This window comes from Trachypithecus francoisi, unplaced genomic scaffold (genome assembly GCF_009764315.1).
Source record: "Trachypithecus francoisi isolate TF-2019V2 unplaced genomic scaffold, Tfra_2.0 Lachesis_group8, whole genome shotgun sequence".
Classification (NCBI taxonomy): domain Eukaryota; kingdom Metazoa; phylum Chordata; class Mammalia; order Primates; family Cercopithecidae; genus Trachypithecus; species Trachypithecus francoisi.
This window is the reverse complement of record NW_022681473.1, coordinates 79,903,809-79,912,131: the sequence shown is the minus strand read 5'-3', so window position 1 is coordinate 79,912,131 and position 8,323 is coordinate 79,903,809. Positions and strand designations below refer to the sequence as shown.

The following is an 8,323-nucleotide window of genomic DNA, read 5'->3' as shown; positions in this document are numbered from 1 at the left end:
ATTTGGTTTAGAAAGAAAAATTAAATGACTAGCACAGCAGAGATAACCCAAGAGATTGTGTTCAATGAAGCAAGGCAGAGCCTCAACAAAATATATGGTGTTGCTTAAGGTTAGCATCAGGTCTTAGTATTCAAGAGTGAGTAGACCCTACTTTTCACCACTGTCAAGGTGTCCAGTGTTTTCCTTTTTTGAGCCTGGTTAGCTCAAGGTCATGTGGCAAGAAACATCTTACTTGTCTTTCAGTACCATAAATGGATGATTTAGATAGAACTGATTCTCCAAAGTTTGAAAACACTTATCAGAAATGTTCTCTTGTTCTTTCACTCCATGCCACATAGATCCTATAATAAACTGTCTTTCTTCTCCCTCCACATATTTCATGCAGCACATTAGGAGTTAGCAGAGAGAAAGCTGATCACCAGCTTCTTCTGACTAGTTGCTTCTTTCCAAGTAATCTGAAATGATACAGTTGTTCCCTTTGGGGCTCCAACCCAGGACTCCTTTTTCATTTTCACCTACTGTTCCTGAGCTTTTCTGTTGATGTGAAAACTCTAAGTAACAGTCAGTGCATCCTGAATTTAATTATCATATTTGTTCCCAGATTTCAAGACAGATTTTATTGCTGTTGTTTTTCTAATTTAGCTCAGATTTACTTGTGCAGACAGAAAGAATTAGCTGCTTTGTGATCATTTAGTGTTTGCCTCTGATTTTGGAAGATGGAAGAGTTTCTATATCTATTTAGCATGATTTCTTAGCCATTTCACCAAGATAATCTTATTCTAGTGATGCACGTGGAGATACTTAATTCACTTACTCTCTTCACCTTTCAGAATTTATATTAGAATATCACTTAACACTTATAATTGAAATAAAATCAAAGTGGGACCACTAAGAACCTTCCCAATCATTAATTCAGAAATCTCGAACTTCTTGGGTTCTTATCCATAAAACAAGTGATTTATCAATAGCCTGTTTTTTTTGTTTTTTTTTTTTTGTGCTCAAGAATTTTGATTCTTCTATAATACAAAAAGTAAAAATTAACAAGGAGGATAACCTGGAAAGGAAATAATCTAACAGAACTTAGACACATTCTTGACTAGCACTTCATTTCTGTACTGGATTTAGGAGACATGTAAATGGTAGTTTTGTGTAGCCATTTTATCTGAAAAGTATACTTCTTTCTTCTACAATTAATAAATCGACACATGTCTATGCAGTGAGCTGTGATCATTCCACTGCATTCCATCCAGGGCAACACAGTAAGACCTTGTCTCAAAAATAAAAGGTCTTTCCCCACATATTGTACCATCAACATTGGACATCATCATTTTTTAATATTTGCAATTTAAAAGTTTAATAATAGTTTTCTTATTGTTTTCTAGAGAAAATGAATACCTCTTCATTAATGTAATGAAAGTTCTTAATTTTCAGTAATAGAAAATGTTTCTGTAGTTTCTCTTGGAATTCTAAATCCTAAATTCCATGTCTGAACCAGGAACTTTCCAGTTTTTTCTCCCTGGTTTATTTTTACCAGAGCAGACAAGGTAACATTACTCCATGCTCAGGTCTTAAAATCATCTCTTTAAACTTCATGAAATTAATGACTTATTAGTCCTGTTTGATGAAGTGCCAAAAAGAGAACTTTCTGGGATAAACAGGTTCCCACAGCCTATAGACTCATTTCTGACTTGTCTCTGGTCAGAAGTAACTACAGCAAAAGACAGGCCTGAGAGGAGGTGAGAAGGAGCAATTGGGGATGGTGTATATAAGGGAACTTTTATCAATATCAACAAAGCTCATGGTTCTACCTTCACAATCCAGGAATACTCCTACTTGTCTGGTAGGTCTTGGGACTTAAAGCACCATTAGTGGGTAGGTAGTAAAGAGACTGCAGTGAACGTCCTCCTTAACACATCCAAGAAGAAAGAGTTCCTCCTCTTAATCTGTCTTATCATTCTGACTCTTTTCTTTTCAGTAATTATTACAGACTCCAAAAGCCCAATTCCAAGAGTCCGCCACATGAACTTCCCAGTAATATTTGCCAGATGTGAAAGTCTGAGCACCCCACACAAGAAAACATCCAGGTGTTGCAGTGATATGGGGATCATTTTGACGGTCACATCCAACATTCATGCTTCTCAAATCTCCATACAGGAAGATATGACTATTGGCTCTTTTGTGATGCAGAGTAATATCCATTGCAAAAAGTAAAAAGTAAAAGTATAGACGTGTAAATAATAGAAATTAGAATTCTTGAGGGAAAAGTTGTTCTACCAAGAATTTACTTTAGCAAGAAATCTGAAGTTACAAGAACAAGGACAATTTTGATTGTAACAGCTAATAAATTATAAGAATGATTAGTATTCTCTGCAGGAAAAACAAAACCCTAAAAGCAGATAGTGAAAATTTATTGAAAACTCAAAAATTGAGAGTCAAATGTAAGATCAACCTCTTTTAATCCAATTTACAAAGTGAAAGTGAAATATTATATGCCCTGAATGCCCTTTAGTTATCAAGTTCATATTTCTTGTTCTTAAATACTCCTGACATAATTTTGGCAACAATGTGAAGATTTTCACTTACTCAAGCACTGTTCTAAATAACTGTGTAAAAGTCCATATGTCCACATTATAAATGGTAACTTAAGGCAGAGTTTTGAAAAACCTTTTACCAGTCACTTTGTGGTCTTCCCTGCTAGCTGTGGACTGAAACTGATTTTTAGATTTTACACATAGCTCTTCATGTTGTAACTAAACTGAAATTATTGTTTCTATTTTTACTTCTTATTTACAAAATAATTTCTTCTTTTTTGCACATTAAGTCAAATTTTTACATTATATGAATAATATATATAGTAAGAAAATACCAATACTCCAACAAACTCCAGTGAACTCTATTCCTTAAAAGATATGTTTTTTAACAATTCAAATAAAATACAGTAATATAAAATTTTTATGTAACATTGGATAATTAAGCTTCCATCTGAACATTGTTCCATTTATTCCATTTTTTATTTCTTATGTCATCCATTTTACCCAATATATAACTCAATACATGTGAGCCCAGAACATATTTGTTTTTCACTGTTTTTCTCTTCATGTTATAAATTGGACTATAAATAGAAACACAGATATAAAAGGGTTGCATAGTCATATTGTTCACTTACTTCTGAAAAGAAAGAAAAATTTGATGCAGGGTAAACTACTACCCATATGACTGTAACAAGGAATGATACATTCAGGGAATTCCACCAATGGGCTGACACTCACCTCTGAATCCATTGAGCCTGTCCAGCAGTCCAGTGATGGGCCCTGCACTGAGCTCTGGATTCACAGGCTCGAGCACTTGCAGCAGCAGGGACTCATACCTGCAAGGAAAAGATGAAGTTACCACATCTACAGCAAAAAAAAATAATAATAATAAATAAATAAAAATTGCTACTTTTATTTAAAAGACATTTAATGAGAATCCCTTTAACCCACTCATTTGCTAATTCCAAAATTATCCCTTTCTTTCTCAAGTTCATTCTTATTCACAATTCCTGATTTTCAAGCAGGACAGAAAAGTCTATGAGTGAGAATTCAATCTAATCTTTCTTCTTATTGCTCCAAATTAGTAAGGATCATTAGTCTTAAGGCTGGGATAATATTCAAAGATGAAATTCTGGTTCCAGACCACACCAGGCTCCCCTGAAATCACTGTCCGGGAAAGTGGCGTTATTTGAAGACCACTGCATCTGTTGCTTCCTTTTCAAGGTCAGGGTGTTGAACTTGCTCCAGGCAGGGAGAGCTGCCTTTCATAGCTGAGTTTTTCTGGAGGCCTACACAGTTCTAACATTCTGAATAGTTTGTTTCATCTATTGTTTCAGAATCATGTATTAAATATGAACAAGAAATCATCAACACTTTTCACTGCTAAAATACTTTACCCTTTTGTCTCTGGCTTCCCCTTGTTCACTTGGTAGCCATGTAGCAAATGTAACACTTTCTCTTTCAAATATTCAGGCATGAAGGCATTTGAGCAATAAAAAGGAAATTAAGAATAGAGATGCTCACTTTCTTTATTCTTCTTTCATATGTTTACTTTTTGTTTTCTTTCCTTTTTTGTTTTTTGGTTTTGCAGAACTTTCATTGAACTGCCTAATAAAATCACTGAGTATGGCAACAAAATAGGTGACCACATGGGTTGGGAGATGGAGAAAGTACAACCAGGACAAGGTAGTATCAATATCTGAATCAATTATGCCTTCAGTATCAAAGGTCCTGCTTGATATTTGTGGAAACTGAAAGAGCATCTGCTAAAATCTTGGTACACACTCACCTGTGTAATATGTCTCCAAAAGCTTGTAAAAAAAAATAGAAAGGCTTAGTGCTTTCCACAAGATGCATCTTCCACTAAGTTCAGTGTGAGATTTGGAGGCAGTTTCTGAAGATATTATTTTCCTCCTGGAAAGCATTTTCTATTTCTTTTCTAATGAAAATCCCAGTCTATCATATGTCATGAATTAATGTTCTGATATAATCTAAGTCTTGAAGACATTCTCTCTACAAGTGAAGGGAGAGGAGGCCCACAGAGTTTATGCTCTGCTGTAACCATAAAGAAGCTACTCAGACATCTTCCCTAAGCCCTGTTACCAAAATGAGCGGACCCCAAAATAATACTAAGGCGATCCTAGATTCCCCAATTTCTCCATCATGCTGTGTCTCCAAATTAACCTAAATGTCAATGAATCACTTCTTATTTTATATACTTTCAAAAATCCTAAATATATCATTAACTTTTGATGGGAAATATTTTGGGGGCTGTTATCTTGACCATTCCACAAAGGTTTGTTGCTGGTGGTTAAAGTAGGAGGTATACATATGTAACAAACCTGCACATTGTGCACATGTACCCTGGAACTTAGAGTATAATAAAATAAATAAGTAAATAAATGAATAAATAAATAAATAAAATAGAGTTAAAAAAAAAGTAGGAGGGACCTTTTGATTGGTAGAATCACTAGGAGAGTCTGTAACCTCTCAACAAACTAGCATTGATTATGGAAATGTGTTTTTGGAAACAAATCATGGAAGTAAAGGGGGAGATAGATTTCAGGAGAGAAGAAAAACATCCATGCGTGTGAATGTTCCACATCCTGATACCCCATGGTCAGTCTGTACCTGGAGTAGCTCCACATCTGCTTTATGGCAAATTTGCTTTGGATCCGCATACATTCCTGTTAAAATTTCCTCCTCCTTTGTTTAATTCTGGCTTTGCTATCATTGAGTTGCTGAAAAATGTCCTCGCCCTCCTTTTGTAGCCTCTCCAACTGATGTTGCTCTTCGTCATGGAGAAATGCAGGCATCTTCTGAAATTCAGCTCTGGTTACTTCTATCCTTAAACTCACATAATCCTGCAGTGACAATTAGTTAGTCAAAATAGAAACCTATTTATTTATCTTCTCTTGAATTTCACTGATTCCTCTTAGTAATCTGAACATCCAATATTTTAATTCTCAGTCTTGCCAATTCTTAGATTCTACAAAATTTTATTCCTCTCCTTTTGTTCCACTTTAATATCAACTAGTTGTTTTTGCCCAGTTACATTTACTTGATTAAAGATAAAATGATAAAAAGTTTTCTAAGGTAGTTATGTCAAAATGAATTTCTCTCTTCCAAACCACTTTTTTTTAGAAATAAAACAAAGTTTTTGCTTAAGAATTAAGCTATAGAGCTATATTGACTAGACAGAAAACCGTTATTTCTACTTCTGAGAATTGGGGCAAATTATATAAAATGTTATATGAGAAATGATGAAATGACCTCAGATTAGCATTGTCAGCTCAGTGCATTTCACCCAGCATAACATATTCTAATAAGGTTTCATTCATTCTCTTCCACACTCACCCTAATCTGCAACATGGGCTTCTTTGTGGTTCCTCAACCCCCAAAATAAACACTAGTGAAATATTATTGTACATGCTGTTTTCTCCACCTAGAATTATTTTCACATATATGTGCATTTCTCATATACATACTGACATATATATATATTCCCTCATGTATATGTTTTTATGTATATGTGTATATAGGGATATATATGAGGAATATATATATGTATCTCTGTGTGTGTGTGTATATATAGAAGAGGAAAGCAAACAGGAAGATGTATGTATACATCATACATACAGTGTGAATTTTTCCACTAGCCTTTTTTCTGACCACCCTATTTAAAACTGAAAGCCTCATCCCCAGTCCCTGTTCTCTGTTCTCCTTTTATACTTTCCTGCTTGTTTATTCTCCAAAGACACTACTACACTCTAACACATCATGTACTTCACATATCTGAATGGTGACCATTTACTTCTCTCATTTCCATTATAAGATTTGTATGTTTTCTTTCTTCTTTACTGCTTAATTTCCTAAGTTGATATTTGACATACTCTAGGTACTCATAAAATATTTTTCAATGAATTAATATTAGAATAAATTAATGAATTATTATTAGATATCATACCCTCAAGATAAACATCCACAAAGAGAAAATCATTTCTAGAATTCTTCTCAAGTCCTTAAAGTTCTCCTGATATTAAATACTAGTTCCCATATTTCTAGCATATTTATGTCTTCATCAAGACACAAGCCTACAGTTTTCACATACTGAATATGCATTATTCAATACTAATGAGTTGAGATACTTAATTTCATGCTTTCTCTAAATCTGCACTTTTCCTCCTTTTGCCTGAAATTTAACTCACATTTCCAAATATGCTTGCCCACCAGGATTCAAATTCATGCTGACCCAGCCTCAGAAGTTTCACTTGAAACTTCCATGACTGCTCAATAACTCTTGTACCCAAGATTTATCCAGGCAGCCCATGAGGAACACTGTGAAATGGCCACCAACCAGTATTTTTTGGTGTATTGCTATAGGTTTGTATGGAAACAGATGAGCATGCTTGGGTTACATCTGTGGTTTGGTTAGAAATCCTATGAAAGAGTCACACTATCCTACACAAAAAATTAGGTTACTTTTTCTCAACTGTTTTTTTCCTTTTTTATTGAATTCCAGAAACATTACGGTTTGAGATCAAGTTCCTATTTTAAGAGTCACCCATTTGTTCACCATAAGTTCTTGGAGAAGGTAAAGTAGTACAGGACTAATCTTCTAGCATCTGGTTCTTGTGGTTTCCACGTTCAGGTTTCTGTGATTTTCACAAGCTTTTTCCCATAAAGACTGCATTTCCTTTAGAAGCTTCTCCTGCAAAAGAGCCATGACTTGGAGCACCAATGAAGACAAAGTATGATTCACACTCTTGATATACGAAGGGGCCCAGAATGAGACAAATCAGCCCATAGAAAATAGCGTTTGCTTTGTTTATCTTCATGTTTGTCAAATCTGAAGTTTAAAGCTAAGGAACCTTGTAACAGAGATGCTTAAAGGGACACAGAGATGGCATCATCCAATCTCCAAGGAAATAGACTTAAAAGAATTTTATGTGTCCTGTATAGAAGCAGGTCTTCAGAGACATCACTTACTCAGTGTTCCTCAGCAGCCCACTCAATGGGACAGTGTCTGTGATCCGGTGCTCCTGAGAGCTGGAGCACAGCAAACAGAGCAGGCTCTTGACCACGTCACAGAACATCTTCTTTATCTCCCTGTGAGTCCCACACATTTGCTCCTCAGAGCTCAGGAATAGCCAGAGACTGGCTTTTCTGGCAAGGGAAGCCATCTTCTTCATACGAATGTTAGTTTTGAGGTTTCTGTGCTGTGTTGTCTTTATGCATTCAAAGCACTGAGCAAGAATTGGGAAGTCTTGCCAGCTGAGGTAGAAACAGGGCCTGCAAAAGGTGTGCCCACAGTCTATGGTGACTGGGTCTATGAAGTAGTTCATGCAGATGGGGCAGGTGAGTACCCTCTGGAAGACTTGCAAGATTCCAGAATTCATGTTTATGAAAAAGAAACAGCAGCATGTCATTTTGGGGTCTGGGTTGGTGAAAATCTGTCAACATGTGGTGATATGTGATAGCTATATTGTCTTCTCAGCAGTGCTCATTAAAGCGGAACAAACTATTTCCTCTGTAACAAAAATGAAAAATTCATATACAAGGAGAGTCTTGAGGCTTTACAGCAGACATTACTGACGAGATAACTCACAACCCCTTCTACTCCAAGTTTCTGCCCATAACATAATGCAAATCTATTCAATTACCTATTCCCTGGATGTGGATATGATACTTGGGTTTTAGTCTTACGTGTTCTGGAATAAATCATGGTTGTCCCTATTCCTCTTTCAATTAACTACTGAATGACTATGGGAGAGGAGTAGGAAACCTACACT

The 8,323-nt window shown here is 35.6% G+C and overlaps 1 pseudogene; it reads right to left on the bottom strand.

The window, feature by feature from the left end:
• Positions 1 to 1,488: 1,488 nt before the first annotated feature.
• On the bottom strand, positions 1,489 to 7,992 carry LOC117080497 (annotated as a pseudogene).
• Between the last annotated feature and the right edge of the window lie 331 nt (positions 7,993 to 8,323).